Genomic DNA, 27,992 nt, shown 5'->3' on the forward strand with positions numbered 1-27,992 from the left:
CCAACCAAAAGGTGGACAGAAAGGATGCCTGTAGGATATGGGCAGGCAGGTGAAAGGTTGGCGCTTCAGAACATGACTGACTTCAGGGGGATGTGATGTCAGCCTCCTGATCCAGGGGTGACTGCAGGCTGGGCTTGAGGGAAAGTGGCAGGGTCACATAGGCTCAAAAAGAGATGCAGGAGGGGTGGCCACTGTCCACCTTGGTTTTCACTTTGTGTCCTATTCCTGTTCCAGGGTTCTGGGAGTCTTCCTCTGTTAGGGGTATAGGGCAGGACCCTTCTCCAGAAGGTGACCATCCTAAGGAGAGAAACTTAGTGGCCTCCTTCTTGAACTCTCGCACACAGTCCCTCTGTGTCACTCTGAGTGTGGCTGTCAGATTTCACACATTTTATTGGGAAGTACAATTTAAGCCAGATGTGTGCTGACAGCCACAGTACAGGTGATGACAAGATGAGCCTTCTTGGGCACATGTGACTTGCATTAGTGAGCTGTTTGGGGTACCTACCCCGTGGGATCAGGGCAGGCCTGTGTCACACAGGATTGGTCACATGGCTGTTTGTGGATACACGTGTGTATCACACCAGCTCATATAGCTGCCCTAGAGGCTTCTGGTAATCCCACTATGGAAAGCCACAGACAAGCTCAAGCAAGGACTGTTCTTCCTATCCTATTCCACAGAGGGGGAAACTGAGGCTGGAGAAGCATACAACTTATTCCAAGGATGCACTGTTTATGGCAGAGAAGGGCTCTTATTCCTGCCCATGGAGCAGCTTCCAGAATAATCATCTCTGTGAGTACCAGACTGATGTTCAGGAAGCTGCCTTTAGGGCCCTTTGCTTCATTCTGGGGTCTTTCACTCTCTACCTATCGAGTAGCCTGAGCAAGTAGCCTGCCCATCCCAGCTCTTCTAGGGCACAAGCTACTGAGGGCTGTGGTCTCCCTCCATCTGTGGTAGCTGGCAGGGCTTGTGAAGGTCACTCATCTGAGGCCGTGACCCTCTCGCTTCAACCTCAATGCTCCCTCTTGCCTTGGGCAAAGTCCAAACTCCCAGACACACTAAGCGGGCAGCCCCTCTTTGCACAACCTTGCTTCTGGCCAGTGTGATTTTTTCACTCATTCAATGGATTATTCATTCATTCCTCAAATGTTCATAAGCCCCCTCCCACTCCCCAGCAGCCACTGAGACAAAGCAGCTTCCCTCGCGCCCCTCAAGGGCCTTGACTTCCCAGCTCTTGGAGAAAGAGGCTTGAGACAGTAGCTGTAATTGATTGGAGGGCAGAATAGAAGGTCCAGGCCAGGCCAGGAGAACCACAGAGTGGTCCTAATTCAGAACATGTGACTGGTCCCTGGAGCTTCTCAGGAGAATGAACCATTCCTGAGGATGAAACAAGTCAGGGAACAGGAGTATACATGTGTGCGTGTGTCTTGGAGGGGCATGCTGGGCAGGGGGAACAGCTCCTATGAAGGTCCTGAAGCAGGACAGAGACAGCTCAGACCTGGACATGTGTACCTGGTATAGAAACCCTCACCACCTACCTACGGTGTGCCTGGGGGCTGCTGTTTGTGCTGTAGATCAGAGGAGGAGCCAGCAGCATGTCTACCCCTAGTTCTCTCCCTAGGCTACCTGCACCTGGTCTTGTCCCTTTTCCAAAGGTCCATCCTCTAAAGGAGCTACTGGCAGTAAGCTCAGGTACACTGGTGCTCTTTGGGGTCCTGTCTTCATTGCAACCAAAATAAGGGGAGTGGAGGATGTGTGGGGAAGTGAGTGGAAGGAGAATATGGGAGGCTGAGCCCGATTGAGACTGAGTGGGGTCAGCCCTACAGGAATCCTTTCCCTCCAGACACAGAGGAGAAACAGAGGCCTGCTGGAGTGGGGGTGCTCCTCCTGATCCTTGAGGCTGAGAGATGAGTACTGTGCTAAGTGACTGGGAAGATGTGTAAGGCTGAGGCTGGGTGATGACTATGTTACAACGAAAAAGACTGAAACCCCCAGAGAGTTAGGGGTTGGGCAGGTGTGGCTGCTGAGGCCACTCTTCCTGGGCACCTGGCTGGCCTAGTGCCTGTGGGTGGTCACAGGCTCCCAGCAGGAGCCCTGCATCTCCAGCCCCCACAGCACTGTGTGGGGCTGAAGCCACCTTGGCCTCGGCACTATGGAGAAGGGGGCCTGGCAGGGGAGACCACTAGGGCAGGGGTCCCCTCTCTGGGCCCCAGTGGGTGGGACAGAGGCCCCCAGGCTCCGGCTGCAAGGCGAGGCCCTTGGTGGCGGCCACAATAAATATGTTTGTTCAAGGGAAGCCAGGCTGGGAGCTGTGTACGCCGGCCCGGTGAGGAAGAAAAGGCCACTTGTGCCTTGCACACTGGGGCGATTGTTCCTGCTCACGCAACCGCTGCCCCGTGGCCGGAAAGGTCAGACGGCCCTCGGGCCTCGTCGGAAGCACCCAGTGCCTCAGGCCCCTTGGCTTGTGCCCTGCTGTAACGTCCGAGTGTGGCTTACCTCCTTGCTGTGGTCATATCACCTCTGAGCCTTGGCATGGGGAGGGAAGCTACCACATGAGGCCTGAAAAAAATGGTTCCAGCAGAGGCAAGGGGAGAAAGAACCTGGGGGTCTGCCTGGCTGACCCAGAGAAAGCGCTGTGAGTGAGTCCTGTGAGGGGCCCTGGCACCCACATGCAGCCAGGGATGAGGCAGGGAGATTCCACACGAGGAGCTACATTGTGTTCAGAGGGAACAACTGGCCTGGTGACTGGACATGAGGGAGGCTATAGTAAAGGCTGAGAGAGACTGGAAGCATACTGAGGCCAGACCAAGCCATCAGCATCCTGCAGATGAGAGGTGCTGCCTGATGCATGTCTGTCTACCTGGGAGATAAATCCCACAAAAGCTCACTCCTGCTCTTCCCTCAGTTCAAAATCCCAAAGGGCAAAATTTTAGAACCTTGCCTGGTGCTCCTGTGCTCTGAGGCGGAAGAGGAACTTGGAGGCCTCCAACTTGCAGGCCTCAAGGCGGGCTCTGAGTCACCCCATCGGCTCTCCTCCAGCCTCTGTCCTCCCTTCACTGCAAGGACAGCACGCAGACCCCCTTCCTCGCCCCAGGTCTCACCATCAGGATGACTGGGCCAGGTGACTGAGGAAGAAATACCACCCGCCAAGGTCCCCCTGAATTGTAGTCTTGCTGGTGACATCATGAATGGCTGCTGCAGCCACTCTGGCTGAGTCTCCAAAAGTGCCTCCTTTTGGAAGGTCAGGGCTACCAAAGAGCAGCTAAGTGGCTTCAGAGGGGCCAGAACCACAGGAGGATCCGCCTTGCTCTAGCCCAATCCAGGGCTTCCTTGTTGAGGCCAGCCCTTTCCCTGCTGTGTGCACTCTGGGAGGTGGGGGGGGGGAGGGGTGGTACTTGATCCCTGACACCAATGGCTACAGGGTTCCTAGAGAGATGGACTTATTCAAAGGGGCTCATCTGGTGCTGTGAAAGGGACCCTAGGCAAGAGAGGGACATCCACCCCAGGTGAGAATTCTGAGCTGCACACCCTCCCCAAGGGCAACCACCTTGGATACCATTGGATAAACCACCTTGGATAAACCATTCCCTTTGGGTATGGTTTCAGAGTGGAAGCAGTAAGGGACCACATGTAGTCTTGGCTCTTTCTCCAGGACTCTACTGGTAACACATGGCTGGAATATACCAGACTGACCATGGCCAAACTCCTGAGGGGCCTGGCGTTTCTACCATGGGACAGGGGCGCTCCAGATTGTTGTCTTTGAGCTGCAGCAGAGGCCTGTGGATCCATCACTTGAAGGGCAGACACTTGAGCCTGTATTCGGCCTCTCCCTATGCAGATCTGGAGTGACAAGCAGCAAGGGGAAGACTGGGCAACCTTCCCCTACCCTACATTAAGCCATGGCCCTGAGGCCTGTCCCTGCAAAAATCCAGACCAAGGTTCCAGCCAGAGCACCCTTCGAGCCTGTCACTGGGGCAGGAGGGGTAGAGATAAATAGACTTGTTCAGGTGCCAGCCCTGCTCTTATGACAACCTTGGTCTCAGCACCTCCCAGGACTGATCACCACCTTATTGCCAGTATGAGTCATCCTGTTATCTGCCTGAATCAGGGACATATGTATGGGGCCCTCAATTCCCCAAATGTCACACAAGTTCTGTGCAATAGCAGGTGAAGTTTCTGGTAGCTCAACAGCATCCACTGAAGCCAGTCTTCCATGGTAACAAGGGGCTATCAGGCTAGGAGTATGCTGTTGTCCCAGCCTCTACTGCCAGCTATGACAGGGTCCTCCTAGGTTACTGGTCTCTAACCCAAGCACTAGGGACTTGCAGTTCTCCTGCCTTGAATTGGCTGGACTCTGGAAACCAAGAGGTCCTCACCCACCTCTTCCAGCCTGGGAGGAGTTGGTAGACCATACTTACACCAACCTTTCCCCTTGTTCTCCCTGAGGCTGGACACAATCTCTAGAAGAAGCCCCTGGATAGAATCAATGTGATTAACAAGAAGCTGGCCCCATATCAGTCACCACAAACCAGCTCCCAAGGGGGTCCCAGAGGAAAAGCAGCTGGCCAGGTGGCAGCAGGTAGGCTGCAGTTTCCCAAGGGCTAGTGTGTGACACAGGTCCTGGCCCCAGGCTCTGCACACTTTCATCTGCCATAGCACAGACCTGATGGGAGCTGGGAGAGCAGTGAGGAGCTGCAGCAGAAGCTGAAGGACTGGTTAGTGGCTTCCAGGGGAGGTTCTTGGTAGAGAGAACGGGATAGGTAAGACCTGTGTGAAGAGAGGACAGACCCATCGGAAGTCCTAGAAGGGGTCCATGTGCAAAGGTCCTATGGTTTAAAAAAAAAAAAGCTGGAAGAAGCTAAGGGAGCAAGAAAAGTCCAGAGGGCCTGGCATGTGGAAAAGCGGGTGGGAAGGTGAGTGGGAACCAAACATATCAGGCCTGGCCTCAGGCAAGGCAAGGGGATTTAGATTTGTGCTGTGTGCCGTGGCGTTGAACTACTATGACTAAGGCAGGCCCAGGAGCTACCAGGTGCCCTTCTACTGCCACTGGCATTGCCATTCCCTGTAGCACCCACAGAGGAAGAAACGCCTGACTGGGTCCTGCCCCTTTACCACACAATCCAAGCACAAGCCAGTCTCCGTAGTCAGCATTTCACACTGCTGTCCTCCTGGCTGCCGTCTGTTTTTCCCTGCAGACACCCCAGGAAGTGAGCTGCTGTGGTTTTTGCCTTCAGGCCCCTTGATCTGGCTTTGCATTTGGGTTTGGTCAATGGACCCTTTGCTGCAGGCCAGAGGATGAAAGAAACCATGGCCCCGATGCCCACGTCTGCTCTCTGCTGTGGAGCAACTAGCTGTGACCCCCATTTTAGGCCCTGGCTCCTTAAAGTGACCAGTTGATGGGACCCTCATCCTTCTGAGCTCTAGCAGCCACTGCTTGTTCTCTATTTCTTGAATCTGGGGTAGAATCTGTTCTAGTGACACCACTCTGGGGTTCTATATGGGATCTGGTGGTTCCCAACACCTGCCCAACCTGGATGGCCCTTGGGTGCAGTCTACTTGCTGTGCTCCCCACCCCATGTGGTTACTGCTGTTATCTTTATCTCACAGGTGGGGTGGAAGCTCAGAGAGAGCGTTAGCTCCCAGGCCAGAATTTAGGCCCTACTGTATCTGCTCCATATCCTGAAGCTCCTCCTCACTTCTATGATACGGAACTCCTGAGGCTCAGGGTACTCCAGAAGCCCCCTACTCTGAGGCTGCTCCTTCCCTAAGTCCAGCTCATATCTTCCTTCTTGCTCCTGGACACATGCAAATCCCACAGAGCAATTGGGAAGGGCAGGGCATGGGCCCCCACCAAGTGGTCCTGATGTCCTGTGCTTCCTACTGACCTCCATGTCCAGGCCAACATCCACCAGGAGGAGGCCTGGCTAGAGGTGGATATGTCTCATCTGTCTTAAGAACACAGGTACTCTGAGCTGCCAGAGGTCTGCTAGGAGACCTTGGGTGGGGCCTCTGGGGTTCTTTCAAAGACTCTGGAAGGTGGACCTGCTCTAGTGATGGAGGGACCTCTCTGCTCAACATAGGAACAGCTACCCACTGACTAGGGGAGACACGGGCCCAACCCCAGGAGAAGCATTCCGCAGACAGGCAGGCATGTTCAGCTTTAAAATCTCTAATTCCCCCATACTGAAGTCAGCTCCTATGCAGATTGATGCAGAAATAACAATTTGGGGAAAAATATCAATCTTCCTCCCTGCTGGGAGTGGGCCTCACTCCTCTCACTGGCCTCAGTCCATCAGCTCGTCACCAGAGTCCCACCCAAAGCCCCTCTGGACTCTGGGTCACCTCCCTTTCCCATCAGCCAGTGATCCCAGCCAGTGATGGGTGGGGCTGGAGATTTCTGGACCTTGAAGAGAGCCACTCCTCTGTCCTAGGCCTCAGTTTCCTTTGCTGTGGCAGAGCACCATCCATCTAAGTCTGAGCCTCATCAAACCCTATCACTAGCCCTAGGCTTGCTTCCAGGAAAGACACATCCTTTGCTCAAACACAACACTTCTGACCTGGGGAAACCAACAGGTCTCATTTACCCAGGGGCCCTGGGGTCCTCAGATCAGGAATCCCGACAGCTACCCCTCTACACACTCCCTCCCAAGCTCGCCACATCAGCACATATCCATCTCTGTTTCCCTGCACTACCACTGGACCCACCCTTGGCCTGCTCCTCTGCCCAGCCAGCTGGAAGCAATCTCCCTGGAACATGCAGGTGGCCCTCCTTAGTAGGCTCTGTGGGGCCGTCCCTAGCCCTGCACCCACGCGGAGGTGGCTCTGCACGCTCTGCTGCCTCCAGCCCCTTCCCTATTGCAATGAACCAAGCACTCTGGAATTTGCAAAGAAATCAGGGGTCTTTAGCTGCTGTTTTTCTTGGCGAGGTCTTATCACAAATTAGTGGGGAAGCCCCAAGGTTAGGGTTTCCATTAGTTCAGCAGAATCTGAGACGAGCTGAGAGGAGAGGAGCTGGCCTCCTGCCCCTCCCAGTCAGAAAACACTTCACCTCAGGGCCCCAGGCAGCTGTCAGTGCCCAGGACAATTCCTGAGCAGGTGACCCTTGCTCTGGGCAGGGGTGAGGCACTGGGGAAGACTTCAGGTTGATGGGTTTCACAAGCCTAGTGAGTCCCTGATGCCTTCCCAGGGCTGCTCTCAGTCGATGTATGAATTGGCTAGCCATGGAGTCTGGGCCCTGTTAGCTGGGGGCTCTGGGCACTGCTGGTGGGACCGACATCTAGCCTCACAGCATGGGCACTAGTAGACAGAGGGCAAAGGCAAGTTTGGATCAGAATTCCAGGAGACAGGCCTTTGGAACCTGGGGACCCGAACTATGGCACCCCCTCAACTACAGTTAAACACAGGGTCTCCACATCAGTAACTCTTGGAGAAGATCCAGGATCCTGACCACACCAGTGGTAGCCATTTCCACTAAGAAAGGAGGCTTTTCTGATGCAAAAGGCCAACCCAATGTAGCTCCTAAGTTAGAAATTAGAAACCTGAAACCCAAACCACAAAGTCGCCACCACAACTTGAAAAGCCAAAAGCGTTTGTTACAAAGGCTGATCCTACAGCAGAAGGGTTTTCTGGGATGTTTCAAGAGTTCTTCCATCCTCTGTCTAGGGGCCTACTCAGACTTTCTCCAAAGTTTGCCACTGAATCTTTACAAGACCTGTCCCCACTCTAGCCTCTATTGTACAAAGTCATATCCTCCCTGCTTGATTCTTCCGGGGAACTGAGATAGATTCAGTCACAGTAAGTCTTGCTTCTGATAACAGGGCTTAAAGACTAGACTGCGCTCTGATAGCATGGTGGGTTCCAGTCTGGAGGCTCCTTACCCTGGATATTTATCTCTACATTCTTGCCTTGCCAGGCATTATCTCTGGTACAGGGTACTGGGTCTATCATCTTTGCCCCATGACAGAGACCACTGTGTACCCATTTTATAGGCAAGATCGTTGAGGCTTGTGACCTTGGAGTGTCTTGACCTTGATCCCAGTGACTCTACCACCTGCTGATTTGGATGACTTCTTTCTCCATTCCAAGCCCTGCTCTGCTGGCCCTCTCTCAGGCAAGTTGATTGCGTACTGCAAGAGGGTGGGTAGGAAGGAGCATGGCTGGAGCCATGCCATGGCCCCCACGTACCCTGCTCCTCCTTGAAAAGGTCCTATGTTTGAGTGTGGGAGGGCTAGTGGATAAATATGCCCTGCCTAGGGGCTCCAGCCTTTCCTGACCAGGACACAGATACAGCCATGCTCCAGCCTTTCCTGACCAGGACACAGATACAGCCATGCGTGGTCGCCTGACTCCCTCTGACCCACTCTTGTTTCCCCACCCTGGGAAGCTTTATCTGCCCAGGATTTGATCCAGCCCTTAGGTCTTTGGACAGAGAACCCTGGCCACCAGCCCAGTTCCATTGTGAAGAAATCTAATCCCGACGGGAGGACGATGTCGCTCCGGAGGATTTAGGGCCGTCACCTGGCAGAGTGGAAGGCTCTGCACCCTGACAGAATAAGTGGTTCCATGCCGAAAGGTGACACCATAAAGCGAGTCTGAGCTGAGGGAGGACCGTATATCATGTGGGCTAGATGGATATGTGTTTTTCTTTCTGTCTCCCCTTCCAGGTCTCCTTGCTATGGCCCTCAGTCACTTGGTGATCTTATCAGAGTTTTCTGGGCCAGATGTGACTTTCTATCAGGACGATGGGACCCTAGGCAGGGCCCAGGGGTCCTTAGGAGAAGGGGGAGGGGGCCTCAATGGAGCCAGGCTCACATTTCCAATTCACTGGGCCAAGCAGCAGATTCCTTCACACCTGCAGCAGACAGGGGAGGTGCCAGTTCCCCCCAGCCCCAGGGCATGCTCCTGAGCCTCTCTCAGTGACTTTACCCTGCCCCAACCCCCTAAATCTAGTCTGCCTGTGTGACTGGCTTTGACCAATGGGTCATGAGCAAATGATACATGAGCTGGCAGGCTTGTGTCTAGGGCAGCAGAGGACTCCTGAGAGGCAGTGGGGCCATCCTCTGCCAACTAGCCTGAGCCTGTCAGCCTCAGCCTCTTGGGATCTGGAGCATGAGAAACTGTTACCCTTTGAGTTGCTAAGGTTGGGGACAATGTGGCTTTGAGGCTCAAGGATTGCTTTAAATATTATTTCTTGGCCAGGCACCAGGAAACTGCATGGGGCTGCCTTCAGGAGGCCTCCACAAATGCAAACAGCAGGAACAAAATGGCATCTGGGCCCCTCTGCTTTCTGGGTGCTCTTTTTGGGATCCTCCTCAGTCCCTCCACTTAACAAGTCCTCAACTGGGAGGATTTTGTCATAATTTAGATGAGGACACTGAAGGGCTTTGAGAGCTGGAGCTAAATTCAGCCTGAGTCCCCTTTTCCCCCACATTTAGAGCCCAGTGTCTCCTGGGAACCCAGTGAATCTCCCTGTTCCTTTCCAGTCCCAGCAGTCAACAGGAAAGTGCTATTGATCTGGGGAGGCAAGGAGTCAGGTCAGCAGCCAGGGGTAGACTCAGGGACAAAGAAAGGAAAGTGGGGGAGGGGAGGCTGACATCTCTAGGCCCCACTTCTGGCTGCTGGGCCACCTCCTTTTGCAGCAGAACTGCCTGGTGGAGCTCCCCCTGTGCAGAGCTCTCGCTTCCTGCTCTCCTGACCCCTGATGCCTCAGCACTGCTTGCAAAGGCTTCACCATGACCGCAAGGCTAAACCTCTGTCCCAAGGGTTGGTGTAACCCTCCAGGAATAGCCACTGTACTGGCCCCTCCTTCTTCTTCCCTGGGGCCTTCCAGGCCTTTGCTCCTAGGTGTCATTTTTAGGGTCCTCCCTGACCCTTGAGCTTTGAATCCTGGTGGCCTAGGGCATAGCTATGGACCACCCTTTCTTCTCCTCCAGCTGCTCTTGCTTCAGAATCCTGCCCAATCGCAGGACTTCAGCTCCTGGCTTTGTTGCGAGCACCTTGCCATGGTTCTGCTTCCTGCCCAGATTCTCCCGGAATGGCAGCCTCCCTCAGTATATGCACTAGGCTGTTCTGTGGCATCTCAAACTCAGGTTGTCCACTTGGATTCCCAACTTGTCTAAACCATGGAGCCTCAATGGCTGCATCCTTCTAGGACTCTAGTCATGGCCCAGAGTCCCTTGCCCAGGAATCCTGTGCCTTTGCATTGCTTCCATGTTTCAGGATGATCATCTCTCCAACTTTCAACCCTCAGCTATGGCCAGGGTCTGACCTCCCACCAGCTCCAGCCCTCACTAACTTCCCAAGAACCCACCTGCTTCTGCCTCTGTGTTTCACACTACTTTCCACCTAACTTCCTTTAACCACCATATCATTGTCCCATATTCATTGTTATTCTGTTTGCTTGCTTTTCTGGGTCATTCTCTGCCTCCCCATCTGGAACAAAAAAGCACCACTAGGCCAGGTCTCTCCTTACCTTGTTCACCATCTCCTGCCTAGAAAGCATCCAGTGAGCTCAGTGTACTGAAAGCCACCACAACCATGTGCCCTGAGCTCCCCATCCCAGTGGGGAATTATTGCTCCATTTGCAAATGAGACTTGAGTTGCTCACCTGGATCCAGGGTGACTCAGACCTGGCCAGGACACATCCCCACCCCTGCCACATGGCGGCATGGTACCATGTGGTACCTGACTAGGGAAGGCACTATTCTAGTTGGGAAGAAGTTGGCCTCTGAACAAAGACCTCAAAGAATTGAGGTTACCCTCAATTCTTGGAGAGAGGGAGATCTCAGCAAGGAATCTTTATGTGCCCCAAATCCTGCCATTTCAATAGACTTCCATGGTAGGATAAACCAGGAAAAAATGTGGATGTAGTGAGATGCTTGATGACTTGTCCTATTGTCTGCTCGGGGTTGGTCTGGCCCGGCCCTCCAGTGGCTTATCACTCCGATATTCAGAATGAAGAACCTGAAACAGCTTCTAATCAGCCCCTTCTCCATGTTTCTTATTTTTAAAAACTCCTTACAATCCCCAAAAAACAGAAATCCTTTTTTGTATCTGGGATCTGGCTTCTCTGGTTGGCCAGTAATTGGATGTGACTCTAGGCTAGAAAACTATGCCTGCCAAGATCCCTAAAAGGCTGGGGGCAGGTAGGGTATTGGCTTGGCCCCTGGGAGGGGCCAGAAGAATGTCTTCATTTCCTTTGGGTAGCAAGTTCCCCATTCACCCCGTGGGGGGGTGGGGAGGGTGGTCAGGCTAGGCCCAATTCCCAACCCAACACCATATAATGATAAGGGATAATGGCCCTGGATGACCCAAGGGCATAACTTTCTATAGGTCAAGAGAGAGATGTTAAGAATTCCTTGGATGGCATAGGGTCCTCAAGACATCCAGGATAATGTCATCCACACAGGGCACTCAGACTAGGCCCCTGTAGGAACTCAGGGACTAAGCAGGCAGAAGGTAACATGCCATGAGTCCTGGCCAGCCTGGGTCCTGCTCTTTTTACAGAGGCAGCCAGGTGACCTTCAGGGACTGCCTCTGGTTTGGGAGGCTTTCCCAAGGCCAGTGACCTCCTCCTGGCCTTCAGCTGTCCCCCATGCAAGGCCAGCAGGGGCTCAGCCCAAAGGAGGTCTGGGCTCAGCCTGAAAGAGGCCTGAACTTAGCCTGGCCCTGGAAGGCAGCCGAACCAGCAAATTCAGGCCTGTGTGTGCAGAAAGGCCGATCACAGAGAGCTGCTGACTTGTACCTTCAAGATACCACCAATCTTACTTAAAGATGATGAATGACAGGTATGTGTGGCTTATCTTTTGCCTTCAAATGCTGAGTCTACCATCCAGATGGAAGACTTCATAGTATCTAACATACTGGAAATTTCTCCTGGCAACCTCCAATGAGCTGGAAAGAGCTTCCCACAGTGCCCAAGCACACAGGAACATGGGAAGCAGGGAACGAGTTTGGAGGAGATCAAGAGTTTCTCCACTTATGCCCAGATAGAGGAGGAGCTAGACACTAGGACCATACATTTCATGTACTGGTCCAGTTATATACCTGTAAGATTTATTCTGTACTCTTTTCATATGTATTTCCAAAGCCTATAAAACATTAGGATATCTGTAGAGATTATGACCACACCAAGGTTCTTTGTTTCTCTAAAACCAGTATAATATTTGGGTGCAAAACTCTGTCCTGTGATGCCCTGGCTTCCCTTGCTGTCAATGGGATGCCCAGAAATGATTACTGTTCAGCAGGCAGCATTTCCTTTCAGTAGCAGAAAGGAAATTGGGTTTTAGGCCTAGAAGGTTCTGGCTCCTCACCCCTGGCATATACCAAAGGGGATCCAGGGACACCCATGCTTCCTTGCAGGTCCTTACCCTCTGTTCTAGGGCATGGATTCAGAAGCTCTAGGGATGGCCTAGGAATCTGCATTCTAATGGGTTTCCTGACCATTTGGGTATACAGGGGTTGGAGAGAATACCTCTCTGAAGACTTCTGTAAATACCCTATCTAGACTACCTTCTTGTCAGCCACATTAAAATTGGCACTTGGAATTCAGGTGTGGTGACACATGCCTGTAATCCCAGCACTCTGGGAGGGTGAGGCAGAAGGATTACAAATTCAAGCCCAGCCTAGGCAATTTAGTGAGACTCTATCTCAAAAAGAAAAAGCAAAACAATAGCTGTAGATGCTATTCAGTGTTGAGTACCTAGGTTTAATCCCCAGTACTGCAAAATGAAATAAAATTATTCCTGAATGCTGAGGTGGGCACCTGGCAGAGCATGTGCTAGGGCTTGGCTCTCAATGCAAGTGGCTTTCCCCTGGCCAATCTAAGTGATCCTGGGGCCGTTCAACTGGTCCTGCTGGTTCCAGCTGTGCATATCTAGGAGGAGCCTCCTCGGGATGCCCCAAATGTCCTTCTCCATCTCTAAAAATCACTGCCAATCCTACAGTCAATTATTTCCTGCCTCTCTTCTTTTCCTCCGTGTCCTGGGAGCTACATCCTCTAAAAGCTTGAGACTGAAGGGATTGGCAGGGAGTGTGGCCCTGGCTCCCACAGGGGTCCTGATCTACCCATGGACAAAAGAGTAAAGACAATGGAGAGATGAAGTAGACAGGTGAGGAGGGCCTTAGTTAGGCAAGAGCCAGCCTGAGCTAGGGCCAGAGCCCCTGCAGCCCAGAACAAGGTCAGGGTGCATGACAATGACACAGGAAGGAAAGGGCAGAGGAGGGTGCTAGGCAGGAGGGGAGCCTCTGGGACTGAATCAGGGCCTGAACTCTTCCCTAAGGGTGCCGATGGTCCTTGAAGGGCTAAAGCCCAGGCAAGGCACATTACCTTATCGACCAGAACTCACCTAGAGAAGGAGCCCAGGAGAGGGCACGTACGTAGCTGTGTCATTTTACCAGACATGGAGCGTAGGGGACCTGAGATTCCACCCTGACAACAAACCAAAAGCACTGCTTCTGCCTCAGAATATGGCTCCTTAGTCCTCAGAAACTAAGGAAATGGAGGAAACCTTAGCCCTTCTTTTATGACCTTAAAAGGACAGGCCGCCCTGAGCTATTACCCTGGTGGACTCAGCCCTGGGGCCCAGGGTTGAACAAGTGTTTGGCAGTCCCTCTACCTAAGGTTACATATATGTCACGTTCCCGCCAAAAGCAGTTGAACTGCCTGTTGCCCTGTCCCCAGGCTCCTGCTGCTGCCTGCAGGTCCCTGGCCATGCAGGTCTCTCTTCTCCTCCTCTTCTAAAAATTTGTGGTTAAAATAAAATTAAAAAACCAATCATCACAGGTCTGAGAACTTTCCTGAATTTGAGCACCAAGAATAGGAACATTCCACTGTGGAGAAACTGGTTTCCTGGGGGCTCTGCTCCCTAACTTGTTCCATTCTAGGGCCTGGTGGGATAGAGGCCATAGTTATGGCCCCACGAAAAAGAGAAATAAGGAAGAGAGAGGAAGGAGAAATTTCTTGGCTCTCCAGAAGTTTCTTTCTCCATCTAGATCCCAGGGTATAGGGGGTGGGGTGGGTAATGGCGTATGCTAGAAATACAATACTGGGCTGCAGCCCAATATGGGGGCCTGTGTGTTCATACATTCACTCTGGGGTCATCCAACTCCTCCTCCCTCCTGCCAAGCAGCCTTGAGTACTGCAAAGATGGCCTAGTCAAGCCCCAGAGTTCTGGGACATCATGCTGGCATAGGTAATATCCCCCACAGGGACTGGTGTAACTGCCTGGCTAAAAAGGAAAAGGGACCAAAGGGTGTGTGCAGTGGAAGTCTGGGTCCCGAGCAGAGGCCCCAGGCCAAACCATGTAAGAGGGCAAGGCCCCGGGATATTATTTACTTGATGGGACTTGGTCACTTGACTAAGGCAGGGCCACTAATCCTTCCACACCTATCATCAAGATTCCAGGTCTTGCTAAGGGGGATGTGCTGAGCTGCTGAGGCATACCCTCCCCCAGGCTAGAGGCCCTGCTTACTGTTTGCCCAACACTCCAGGTTCCTTTAACTCTTGCCTTTAAGGCTGCTCCCAGCTTCCAGCAAACAGGAAAACTGAATAGCTTCTCTCTGCCAAGAACTCCAGGGCCCAGTTGTTCAGGAGAGGTACAGAGGTTCTGGGGCTCCTTCCTTTGAGCGAGTTCTCACGTCTCAGCTAGCCAGGGGTCTGGAATCCCAGGGGCTACAGGGCTAAGTTGCTGGGAAGCCCTAGAGACAAGGTAGGGAGTGGAATTCCAGGCCCCCAGAGCTGAGTCTGTTTGTGCTGAGGCTGCTTGGCAAGCCTAACCCCCAAGAGACCTGGAGGCCAAGGCAAGACTGGTGATGGGGGAGGGACACCCAGCCATTCCTAGAGAGCTGGCAAGGTGCCTTATAGCTCACTCCCTGGCCAGAGGTTGCTTTTCTCACTGTGGCTTGGCTGCCAAGCTCACAGCCCCACCACCCTAAGTTCCCTTCATGGGTCCCCGGATGAATTGTAGAGGGGACCCTTCAGCTTTTAGCTTTCTTTCTGACCTCTTCTCTAGTGACAGAATCGCCTAGGTCTGATACTGAAAGAATGCATGTTGCTTTCCTGTTTTTCACAAATGTAAAAATTGTAAGTTATACCACAATTAATGCAGGCCCAGCCTCTGGAACAAACAAGGCGGGCTAGGAAAAGCAGTTCTGACCTCTGTAGCCAGATCAGCTGCCTGTGAAAAGAGCTATTCCCATCTCTGTGAGTGCTGCTGGTGCAGAAGAAGTCAAAAGTAGTGTCATTATTGTCATGGGCTGCGGTGGCTTAAACCCTCCCCATTACTACCCTGAGCTTTGAGGATTACATATCACTGCTCTATGAACCTAAAACTGGTGACAGCTACCATGCCTTTGCAAATACTGTGACCTCTACCATCCTCTGCAAGTACTGTGACCTTTGCCCAGCATTTGTGAGTACTGCGATCTCTGCCCAGCATGCAGTTTCTTCCTTCAACAACCTTTTTCCAGAAAGCCTCAGCTGACCCTTTACACCTTCCATGTCCCATCTAATACTGCTGCTCTGAGCCTTTCTACCCAGAGCACCATGGTGTCAAAGCTCTGAGCCCAGCTCTAGGACTAAGATGATCAGGGCTACCAACATCAATATTTGGTTCTCAGTACTCACAGCTGCCTTGAGTCCAACCTAAGCTCACTCAGATCTCGCAGACAAGAGACAGGAGGAAGGATGAGTTAGAAATCATGGCCCAGCAGTCAGTGTGGTCAGCATGGGCAGGGGCTCAGGAGGAAGCGGCAGCAAGAGAGACAAGGCTGTCTCCACTCCAAAAGTGTGCAATGCTGGGATGCTGTGCTGGGCGCAACCCCTGGCAGGGTGGACATCTGGGACTTCTACGCTTCATTTCTCTATGTGCCCAGCAGGACTGCCACTCCAGAGCAGATTCAGTGGCAGGAGGGCTTAAGAAAAGAAAAGCTTGACCCAAGATTGGTCTACCACTGCAGAGACTGCCCAAGGGGTAGAACCATGGTCTGGGTACCCCAGGGTGCCCTCCACAGCCCAAGTGGCAGGCACCTCACAGCTCTCTGAGTGAGCAGAGAGAGCTCAGAACAAAGGCTCAGTGGTGAGCAGCATGCTGGGCCCTCGTGCAGCAGGGCCTGGCCCTGAGCGGTGTTTGCTCATCTGGAAGCAATATTGCAGTAATGTAAGACGGCCAGAATACGGTACACTCTCTGAATCCACGAACTCTGCAGCGAGGAATATGGATTTAATGGATAATCTCACCAGCAGCCAAAAGAACCCAGATTCCTCCCCAGGCCTTCACCTGGCCCTTGGCTTCTCCTGGAGCTCAGCTCAGCCGCAGGCTATGGCTACAGTCTCCAGAAACAGACTGACCTGGGATTGGAGTGTGATTTTCTTCTTTCATTGTGGGGGAGTGGGGGGAAACAAAGACTTGCCTGGGAGCAAAAGGACATCTGTCCTTGAGACCCCCCAACCTGCTTCAAGAAAAGTCAAATCAGAGAAAGTAGGAAACAAAGGTGATTGTATCATTAATTAAAGTCTCAAATGGTTATAACTTGTTCTGGAATTGAGGGAGCCGAAACCATTTCTGCAGTGCTTCCCAACTTAATATAGCTGGAATAATAAAAAGAAACAATAAAAACCACAGTGGAAAAGATGATGGAGAATTTTTATAGTGAGCAGCAGAGGAAGAGCCCAGAAGGCCCAGTGGAGCGCAGCGAACAGTATGATTCAGGGAATGATTCCAGAAGGCGGGAGGAGCAGTGGAATGCAGGTCCGGCTGGACCGGGGCAACCAAGTGGAGTGGGGGCTCCAGAGAGCTCAGTGCCTCCGCCTAGCCATTCTCTGGGATCTCACTTTAGAAGCTAGTTAATCCTTTCCTTGATTAAATCACCACAACACGAAATGCTTCAAAAAGTTGTTAATGTCACAGGGAAACACCCCATTCTCCTGCTGCTTCCTGGGTGCCTACAGCGAGGTTGGGGTCACACAGGTTTGCCTTTCCTTCCTTACCAGGACTCCATCTACCCACTTTACCACTTAATTGTCCTCAGGAAGCTGACCTCACTCTGACACAGTCTGGGGGGGGGCGGTCACAATTTGCCTCCTCTTGTCCAGCCCAGGTGATAATGTGCATACTTTGTGCCAGGAGGCTGTGAGGGTCATGTGCAGAAGAGGTGTGACAGCCCTGCTGCTCTGGCCTTCTAGCCTTCCTTTGGGTGTGGCTGCTGGAGAATGAAGACAGAGGCACACAGGTCTACAGAAATCTGCTGCAGGCTGAGTGTGGCCAGGGTCTCTACTTGTTCCTACATTCCTCTACCCACATCCACACCCCATCTTATGAGCTGGGGAGTAAAATGAAGAGAGTAGTGTGTAGTGTTGTAACCTCCATACTCCTATCTCAGCCTGGAGCACCGGCTGGGGCAGAGGCTGAGCCTGGCAGCTCGGAGGGAGGGGTCTCTATCCCCTATCTCTGAACCCCTCACCGTGATTCATTGGGATGCCCAGTTCTGAACCTCCCACAGCTTTCCATGGACTCCTGGCAAGTATAATATCCCTAAGACAGGACCCTGCTGGGCTCTAGTGAGGGCTGTGGGGTATGTTCCTGAGACCAGGCTGCCCAGGCAATTCTGCCTTTCTGAGGTCTATATCACACTAGCAGAGGGCTGGGTACACATAGCTATTCACTAAGCACAGAGTACCTGGGTGAACGGAGTGAGTAAATGTTCATTGCTAAAATGAAAGGCAAGTTCAAAGTCCCTGCCAAAATTCCTAAAGGACTCCAAAATTCTAACTTCCTTGAATCGTGGTCCTTTTCCTGACTCTCTAGGACACAGAGAACAGAAGCGGTATTTCCCCTTTGTGGAAAGGTGGAGAGAAACTCAGTGGGGCAGAGCCATACCAGTGGCTGTCATCCAACCTGGTCCTAATAAGTTGGGCCCTATTCTGTCCAATGTCTGTAGACACAGGGAACAGGTGAGCAGCCCCAGCCACCTGCCACCTGCCCACAGCTCCAGGCGAGCATTTGCTGGGTGCCGACTCTGCCTCCTCTCAAAGGTGTGTTCCTCAGAAGCTGTGCCAGGACCCTCCCCCTGTGAGTCTGCAGGCTGGATTTGAGACCCTTGAGTTGAAAGGAAATTTGAAAAGTCAAATTCCTTTTGTAAGCTGCCAACGTCCTACTCTTTGGCAGTGAGGTTCTGAGATGCCTCGCTTGGTATTTAAGAACTATTTATTGATTGTGGGGGTCTGTGATAAAATGACTTACTAGGAAAACAGCTCAGCAATAGTCATAGACCTCCTCTGTGCTCTCTTTGCCTTGGGTTGGGCCTTGGGGTACAGAGGTATGTGTGATAATGGACCCAGACCAGCTTCAGTTCTATTCTGGGAGGGTGGCATTTCCATAGAGCAGAAAGCAGCTAAGTTCTGAGACAAAGCCTTGGGAGTTGCCTCAAGAGTACCTAGATGGCAGAGGTGACTCAGGGAGCTCATGACTGCGGCCTCAGGAAGCTCACAGAGCAGGCAAAGAGGGTACAGCCCTGGCTGGCTACAAGACATGCAAAGAGTTGGGCCTGGGCAGTAATTTGCATGCTGCAGCAGACAGGAGACTGTGAAGGGACATTTTCAGCTGTCATGAGGCCATATGGACTGCAGCAGTAAAAGAGTGGATAAGACCTAGAGGTGGGCTAGAGAGGAGGAAGAGGTGCCAGCCATCATGGCGTAAAAATCCCACAGTATTAATATAAGAAGCACAAAAGTTATGCTGTGAAAACTACAAGACATTCTCGGAAGAAACTTTTAAAACATTAATATAGTGAAAAGCTATCCCATGCTCATGGATTGGAAGACGCAACATAATGAAGTTGACAATGCTCCTCAAATCACTCTCCAAATTTAATGCAATCTCTCCAAGAACCTCAGCTGGCTTCTTTGCAGAAATTGACAAAGTGGATCATAAAATTTGTTTAGAAATTCAAGGGACCCAGAATAGACAAAACAATCTTAAGTAAGAACAACAAAGTAGGAAAATTCTTTTTGATTTCAACTTAGTACCCAGCTACAATAATCAAGACAGTGTAATACTTTCATAAAGATAGACACACAGATTAGCATAATAGCATTGAGAGTCCAGAAATAAAGCCTCGCATTTTTCTATAAAGGTATCAAAATCACTCAATGGAGAAAGAATATGATGTTGAGACAACTGACTATCCACATGGCATAAAATAAAGCTGTTCCCTTGTACCATACCATATAAGAAAAACCAACTCATAATGAACCAAAGACTTACATGTTAGAGCTAAAACTATAGAATTCTTAGAAGAAAATATAGCAGTAAATCTTTCTGATCATGGATATACACATTGTTACTTAGCTATAACACCAAAAACAAGCCAGAAAAGACAAGAATAAATTTGGACTTCATTATAGTTTAAATAAAATTGTATCAAAGGATACTACCAAGAAAGCAAAAAGCAGTCCAGAGAATGAAAGAAACTATATCAGATATGGGACTTGTATCTAGAATACAAGAACATGTAAGTAGAACATAAAGAACAACTACTCAATAAGAAAAAAGACAAATGACCTAATTAAAAACTGGGCAAAGGATTTGAATTGGCATTTCTCCAAAAAAAGAGTTACAAACAGCTAATAAGCACATGAAAAAGATACTCAGCATCATTAGCCATCAGGGAAATGCTAATCAAAACCAGAATGAGATATCAATTCACGCCCACTAGAATGGCTAAAACAAAAACAGCAGACAGTAACAAGTATTGGCAAGAATGTGGAGAAACAGGAGCCTTCACACTGTGCTGGTGGGAACGTAAAATGGTGAAGCCACTTTGGAAATAGTATTGCAATTCTTCAAAAATTTAAACATAGTCACCATGAGACGCAGCAAGTCCACTGCTCGGTGTATGCCCAAGAGAAATGAAAATATATGTCAAAAACAAGTTCATTCCAAATGTTCGTGGTACTGCTTTTCATAATAGTTAAACAGTGGAACTATCCCAAATGTCCATCAACAGATGAATGGATAAAGAAAATATAATCTTTCAATACAATGGAATATTTGGCCCTAAAAAGAAATGAAGCATGAATCTCAAAAACATGGCCCTGAATGAAAGAAGCCAGACACAAAAGGCCAGGTAATGTATGATTCCAGTTACAAGAAATGTTCAGAATTGGCAGACCTCTAGAAATAGTCACAGCTGCCAGAGCTAAGGGATTGGGCAGGGGCAGTGATAGTTAAAGGATGCAAGGTTTCTTTTAGGGGTGCCGAAAATGTTCTGGAACTGGATGGAGGGATAAGTTACACAAATCTGAACAAACTAAAACCCACTGGATCTTATATTTTGGGAGAATTATATGGGATATAAATTATGTCTTAGTAAGGGTGTTACAAAAACAAAAATAAAAACCAAAAAAAAAATTTGCAAAATATAAAACAGCTCCTCAGCACCATAGCAGGCCCTGAGCACAGCTCCAATTTCAGGATGCCCCTGGATTTAGGGGCCCGGGGGCCTCCTAGGCCCCTGGGCTGAACCTCCACCCACGCCTTGCTCTACAGCTCCCAGGTTTGCCGTTTCTCATGGTGCGGGCCCAGGAGCAGGGAGCCAGCAGCCCTCTGCAGCTGGGGCTGGGGGTGGGGGGCCTGGGAGCTGTGCAGCAGGGATGGAGGCTCCCACGCTCCAGGGCCAAGCTGACGTGACTAAAGCTAAACAGACCCCATGCCACAACGGGGTTACAGCTAATTCTGCGCAGCACACAGAGCCCTCACCAGCGATGGCAGCCTCAGGGAGGGGCGGTGGGGCAGGCAGCCCCAAAGGTAATTTGCACACGGAGTTTATAAGGCCCCTCAGCTCTTTTAAACATATGCTCTTCTGATTATAAACAGCTGATGGCTCACAAGATTCAGATTTTCCAGCAGGGCTTCCAAAAAAAGATTGCACTCCAAGCAGAGAAAGGTGACCGGGTGCTTTGCTATGGACGTACATCCAGACTCCTTCTCGAACAGCTGAAGCTGCCCCTGTTGCCTGGCTTCAAATATGTCACATCTTTAAAATGTTTGCTGCTATTGGCATGTCCCAAGGAGAGCTTTGGCCCTGGCTGTCAGCCTGGGGAGGGAACTGGGTGACAGAGATAGAGACCTATACAAACTGGATCCTCTGTCTCCTTGATGTGGATGCTGTGCAAAGATTCCACCACCAACCGGGAGGCACTCAGATGAGGCTTAAGGGCCACAGTTAAAGGATGTGGGGCAGAGTCTATGGCTGGCCACTTGCCAGTGTGTACACACCCAGATGTTTCTGCACTGGCCCTTTTGCCACTCGCCTGGCCCACTGGATGGACAGAACTGAGCTCAACCTTCTTGACAGCCCTTCCTGGGTACCATGAATGGAAGTTAGAAAGAAGAGAGAGGGGCCCCAGGAAAAGTCCTTCATGAGATTCTGGCACAGTGCTTTGCCAAGTCCTACTCAGTAATGCCAGTGGGCCAGCCACAGTCACCAGGAAGGAAAAAGATCCTGTTGAGAAATATGAAAGTCGAATTTACCAAGTAGCTGCTGATGGTCCTAGAGCTTGTTAGGGGCATCTTCTTTCTCATGAGGAAGATTCTTAAAGGCTTCTCAGCCTAATGCCATGGAAAAGAAGGTGTTGTGACCCAGCTACATCTCTGCAGCCCCTTATCTTGGCTGTCTGTTGTGAGAATCTGGGAAAGAGGCCTAGGTCCCATCTGCGCATAGTCACCTGAACAGAAGCCACAGTTCACGGAGGAGGGCAGCACGCAGGAGGCCCAACATCATCCTGTGCTCTACACCTGGAGCTGCCTCTGTGAGCTGGATTCATGTCCCTCATGGGAGGCTATGTGGCAGAGAGAGAAGGACATATCTGGGCCCTGCCAGGCAGGGCCAACCGGCTGTTCCACATGATTTCCTGACTCTTAGGAATGCCACCAACATGAGACTCTTTTGCCTTCTGTCCAGGTGGTTTCATGGGGCAGGAATAATTGCTGAAGGCCCAGGTAGGATAAGAAAATTGGGGACTTGAGTGTCACTCCCCATCTACCCACAGAATCCCACATCCATCTGCCTGCTCCACTTTCTCTGCGATAGATCCATGAGAGGGCTCTAATTCCTAGGTGTGGAGAAATTCAGGGCAACAGCGGGCACTGAGAGTCCCTCTCCCACACCTGTGGGCACTGCCGTGGGCATGACCGTGTCCCCAGGAACTTGATTTGGATATTCTCTAGGGGAGAATGAATCACCTGTTACATCTGCAGTGTCCCGCTTCTCCCAACCATAAGCTCACTGCTTCTAAGTCCTACGACCCTGACTACTCTGTGGGTCAGAGACCATTTTCTGGGTTGACTCCTTTTTTGGTTCCTACCCAGGTCTGGGTCTCAAAAGTACAGCAAGAGCCACTGGTGTGGAGGACAGAAAAACCCCAACAGAGCAAGAATCTGACTAGCACCCCAGGATAGGTGTGTCACTGACCATGGTACCCTTTCTGGTGCCCAGCAGCCACTTTCCTGGGCACCATCTGCCATTGATGAAAGGTGACCGGTAGCCTGTACCTTTTCTGCTCTGTCAATGACTGGATAGGGCCTTGTGAGGTTGGCTGTGTTCTGCAGGCAGTTGCTGAGTGACAAATCACCCAACAAGGTCACAGTTTGAAGCCACAGATACTTCTCTCACAGGAGGAGAAAGAGGTCAGTGGGTCAGGGATCTGTAACGACCTCCTGGACGCTGGCTCAGGGTCTCTCGTGAGGCTGTAATGAAGTTCGCTGTGGCTGTTTGCTCACCAGAAAGTGTAACCGAAGCTGTAGGCCCCACTTGTGGCTCACTAGTGAAGCCTCAATTCCTCGGCATGTGGACCTCTCCACAGGGCTGCTTTAGTATCCTTACAACATGGTGGCTGTCTTCTTCCGGGTCCAAGTTCCCAGTGAAAGAATAAGTCTGCTGCTTTTCACATTCTAGTCTAGGAAGGCACACTCTGTCACTTTTTCCACATCCTACTTGTCAGAAGCAAATGCCTGAGTCCAGCCCAAATTTCCTGGGAAGGGAAAGAAACTCCATTTCTTTAAAGGGTGGAGTTTCAAAGGCTTCATGGCCACATTTTAAAAGCACCAGGGGCATTGTTAGTTTTCCCTTTCTTTTCATTCCTATCTCTTTTGTCCAAATTACAGCTACCTTTTGCCTGACTTAATGAAAACATTTCCAGTGAGTTCTCTGAGCTCCCTGATGGCCAGTTCCTTTGCACTATTGTTTCCCAGGGCCTAGTGCCTTTATTCCAGTAGAACAGGGACACAGTAGGCCTCTTGAAATGTTTGTCCTTACTGTAAATATGACTGAGGGTCCTTGAATGTTCAAAAGCCAATTACCACCACCAGAGTGACCAATGGAGCTTTCTGTAGGCACTTCCCGGGACATCGGAGAGAATCTTAAATACTTCCCAGGTTGGCCACTGGCTGAGGAGCTATGGACAAGGCGAGTCTAGGCAACAAAAGGGGTAGACACGTGCTGAGATTGGGATGATCGTGGGAGACAATTGCTTCTGGAAGGTGGTGTAGAAAAAGCTGTTTTGGCAATGGGTTTGGCAGGCTTGGATCCCTTCATTTTCCCACCCCCCATGCCTGGCATCCAACCAGGCCCCAAGCAGGTGCGCAGGAGACAGCTGCGGAGTTAACCCGAGTCGCGGCTGGGGCTCCAGTAAACGGGGTCTGGCTAATCAAGGCTTGGCTGTGCACTGCCCAAATGTACACACAGTGCAGCTGCCCTCCCCCTGGGAAGAGGCCCACACCCCATGCTGCCACTCATGGAGCCCGCTTGAATTTGCCCCCCCTTCCCCCGCGCCCACCTGGTCTCATGTTATCACAGACTTTCAATGCAGGAACATAAATTTGCTCATGAAAAGAGGCCAGAAACAATGCTAAGGCTTCACCTAATGATGCCTCCTCTAGGACTCTTGATGGAAGGGTATCCTGGGGACCAGAGACTAACCTAGATCTTGGGATACCCTGGACATGGGACAGGAAGACTCATGCTTATCAGTCTCTATTGCCCTGTGTCTTGTGCCCCACTTTAGGCCTTGGATATTACAGATACAGTGTCACAGGTACGCATGTCCATGGAGTAACCATACACCAGAACAAGGAGTTGTCACTGTCACAGGGGGCGAGGTGGGACTGATTCAATGAATATGGCTTTCTTAAAACCTTGCCTTTCCACCTCATTCCTGTCCTCCCGTGGCTCGCCTATTATCACACCTGGCACCACTATGGGCTACTGCCCCACCTGAACACCCCTGGTCTTCCCTTAACTATGAAGCCCACTCAAGACTATGTCTCTGAGATTCTTAGCCTGTCTGCTTTTTATAGCTCCACAGATGCCACCTTCCCTTAAGGCTCTCTGTTCACCTCTCCCACCCCTCACAGCCTTCCTGATCTGTCCTTGATATTTTGTAGCTCTCCCCACTTAGCAGCCAGAGAGATGGTTCTAGAAGGGAGACCCCATCTTTTCTGATGTTCTCTTGGGCCACCCTGATGTTTTACCTTGAGCATATCTATAAGGCCTGGAACACCCTAAAGTCTGCCTACCCTCCCTGGGGAGATGTGGGGAACAGGAACTTTGGGTGAGTACATGTGCACATGCTACCTGTGGGAGAAGTGGTGACCTGAAGGAGGAAAGAGGGTGCCTAGGTCTCAGAACCTGAGACCTGAGAGCTGCGAGCAGGCCCATGAAGCCATGGGAATGGAGAGGAGGTCCAGAAAGCATGCAGGCACGTGAGGAGGTGGAAGGCTCTAGAACACAGATGTGGGCTGTGGTCAGCAGAGACCTGTGACCAGCTCAGAAGCCATTAGATGGAAGGTCAAGGGATACAGGGACCTCACATAGGATAGCTGCAGTGGTGTGTGAGTGTCTTGAAAGGAATTGAAGGAGGGACTCGCGGAGACATAAGCTGCAAGGGCTTGCCTTAAGAGTGGCTTCTTGGCAATGTATCTGTCACTCAGGGGTAATACTGAGATTCCTGTCCCCTCCAAGCTTCTGTCCATTTTAGAGGGCAGTGGATGCAAGGACCTTTCCTGAGAAGATGGTCAGACTAGGTGGTCAAAGGTTGCTCTGCTTTGCAGAGAAGCAGACATCAGGGAACCTGGTTGAGCCTGAATCTGGTTCCACCCTAATGGGTGGGGAGGATAGAGACAACAAAACCCTCAGCCAGGGCCTGCCACGTCTGTCCTTCGATGAGGGGCCCCTCCCTATCTCTTCTTCCTGCCTTGCCCTGTATGGAAGAGGACCACTGTTTCCCCTGGGATGCACTGGGGCTCTGGCCCATATGCACTTCTGTGCTGGCAAATGCAAAAGAATTAGCTCAGCAACTTCCTCCCCCTAATCCCCCACCCCCACTCTAAATACCTTGGAATCAAGAGAAAAGCCAAGTGGACGTTTGGAGCCTAATTCTCTTCAGCTGTGTGTGTGTGTGCGTGCGTGCGTGCGTGCTCTCGGGAGCAGAGGCTTGCTAGGAAACCTTTTGAACCCCAAATGTTAAGAGCTGGAGGGAGCACAAGGAACGCTAGTCCAACCTCCAGATGAGATAAACCAGACACAGAAAGAAGACAAGACCTGCCCTCTGTCACATGAGAACCCAGGCAGAGTCTACCAGGTGCCCAGGTTCTTTGCTTCATCCCCTCCCCTGCAGTCCTGAGCCCCAATCTCAGTGATGTCCACAATTGTGCCCTCAGGGGTGGCCTGAGCTTGGAAAGGACCTAATAATTGTGGTTCCTACCCTGAACGTTGCTGGTGCCCCAGGGCAGCTCCACTTTCCCTCAGCCTGCCTGGCAGCCCTCATCTGCTTCTGGGGCTTCCTGGAGTCCACCCAGCCTCACATGCCACTTTAGCCAAGTCCCACATGTCTCTTGTCTCTTGACGAGACAACAGACCCCTCTCAGTCTTGGCCTGCTTTCTTCTCTGGGTTCCCCTGCAGGAATAGAGGGGGCAGGGGTGGGGGTATGTAACAGGTGCGCCGAGCTGGCAGGCAGCGCTAGCTGATTGACAGCGCCCCATGCGCAGTGAGGGGGTGAGCGGAGGGGTCCATGGGTCTTGTCTGGTGAACCTTTGTCCCAGACAACAGTGACAGTCTTCTTGGCCTGCAAGTCCTCTTCTAAGATCCCCAAGGAGACCTTAGGTGCTGTGTCTACAGAATTCCACTGTGAGTCGGTTAGGACACGGCCAAGGGCCCAGGGTCTCAGGGTTTGAGGTCACAGGCTTATTCAGGGATGGAAGAAAGATAGTAACAAGACAGTAAGTGCTGATGAATCAGCCACTTGTGAGATGTGTCCCCAGCCAGGGGCACAATTAGAATCCAAATCTTGTTAAACAAAAGATAAAATAAAACTCAATTTTTATGATTTTAAATATCACTTCGTAAAATCTTCATCAATACTTTTGTCACTCTTTACTCTGTTTTTAGTGACCTTATTTTAGGTAACCATTCACATCCTTGAATAAAACAAAGCAAGACAAAAAAAATTAAGATAACTCTATGTCTGTGAATGAGGTTAGAGGATCAGCTGGGGAACTTCCCCATCATGCAGCTTACAAAAGCTACACAGGGAATCATAGTTTTTGAGCAAGAGAAATGCCTGTAAGATTTTGAAAATACATCTTTCCAGTGGAAATGTAAGTGCCAATAGGCAGGAAGTCTTGTTTTCATAAAATCTATGGATTCTTTCACATGACCTGCTCTCCTTGCCTTCCTGGAGAGGTGGAAATGGACCATGCCAGGAAGGTGTCCAAGGAAGAGTCTAAACTCCCATGGAAGGCCACCACCAGAGGCAGAGGCCTGGGATGCTGTGCAAGGCTGTGGGGGATACAGAAAGAAGCATCAAGCATTGCCCCATGTGCCTTCAGCCCAATACTCCACTTTTCCCATAGCCTCTCTTCACAGATATCTTATCAGCTCCACGGGGCTGGCAGTACCACCTACATTATACAGTGGGAAAAAGGAGACCCACAGGGATCCTGGTATTGCAGAGTCTGCGCCAGGACTCCAGCCCCTCCCTGTGCAGAGACTAGCAGTGGTCATGAGGATGGGGGCGGGGTTTGCACACCTTGAGGTCAAAAGGGACAACAGGAAGCAGGGCAAAGACAGCTAAGCACCTTCCTGATCAGGCAGGGAAGCAGAGGACAATGTGAGCCAAGCCTCCAACCCCACTGAGCCATCGGCTTTCACTTTTAGAACTCAAATTCAAAGATACAGTGATTAGGAATTTCAAGATGGCGACAGTACAGCATTAAACTTCAAGTGTATGTCTTTCCTGAACACAAGGCCCTGAGGCATTACACTGGCTACTCCTCTTCATCCCGGAAAGGCAGATGACAAAAATTCCAGCTAGGGAGGATGAGCCTTCTCAGATAAATGTACCAACCCCTGGGCCAGTGTGAAGGGTAGTCTCCAGGAGATGTGTCCCCCAGGCTGGCAGGAGGCAAAAGATGACCAAGTTGAGTATTACTCCTGAAAGTCAGAAAGCAGTTTTAGATGCCTGAAAAAAAGACATAATTTTCCCTTCTTTCCTCCAGGCTGAACAACAACAACAAAAAAACCCCAGCCCAGTCACCCTTGGAGAGAGAGAGATTCCTGGCTGTTTTCATAGACATATATTTTCGGCTAAAGCAGTTGAGATGAATGGCCTCCTTGCGTGCCTCTGGTGACGGGATGGCTTGCTCGCTGGGCTGGCTCCAGCCTCCCCCTTCCTCCTCCCTTGTTTGAAGTTCGTCCTGGGTTGGGGTGTAACAACTTTGAGAGCAGACCCAGAGTTCTGCATTCTTTAACTGCTTGTACAATTTGCACAGGAAATACAAACTGCCCCCAGACTTGCTGAACCCCGTGAAGACAGGATTTTTAGGTTTGGTTTGTGGATTTCTCCAGCCTTCACTGCAATGCCTGTTTGCTGGAGTTACAGCAGCCACATAAATAAATGCATACATGCATGGAATAAGTGAACGCATGAATAAATATACG

General features: G+C 51.0%; 1 protein-coding gene across 12 annotated transcripts in view; it reads right to left on the reverse strand.

Moving 5' to 3' along the window:
- The window catches only part of Kcnq1 (potassium voltage-gated channel subfamily Q member 1), a 314,775-nt gene that overhangs the window by 106,029 nt on the left and 180,754 nt on the right, over positions 1–27,992 (reverse strand).

This window comes from Cavia porcellus, unplaced genomic scaffold (assembly GCF_034190915.1).
Source record: "Cavia porcellus strain 051 isolate PalLab524CR breed Dunkin Hartley unplaced genomic scaffold, mCavPor4.1 scaffold_17, whole genome shotgun sequence".
Classification (NCBI taxonomy): domain Eukaryota; kingdom Metazoa; phylum Chordata; class Mammalia; order Rodentia; family Caviidae; genus Cavia; species Cavia porcellus.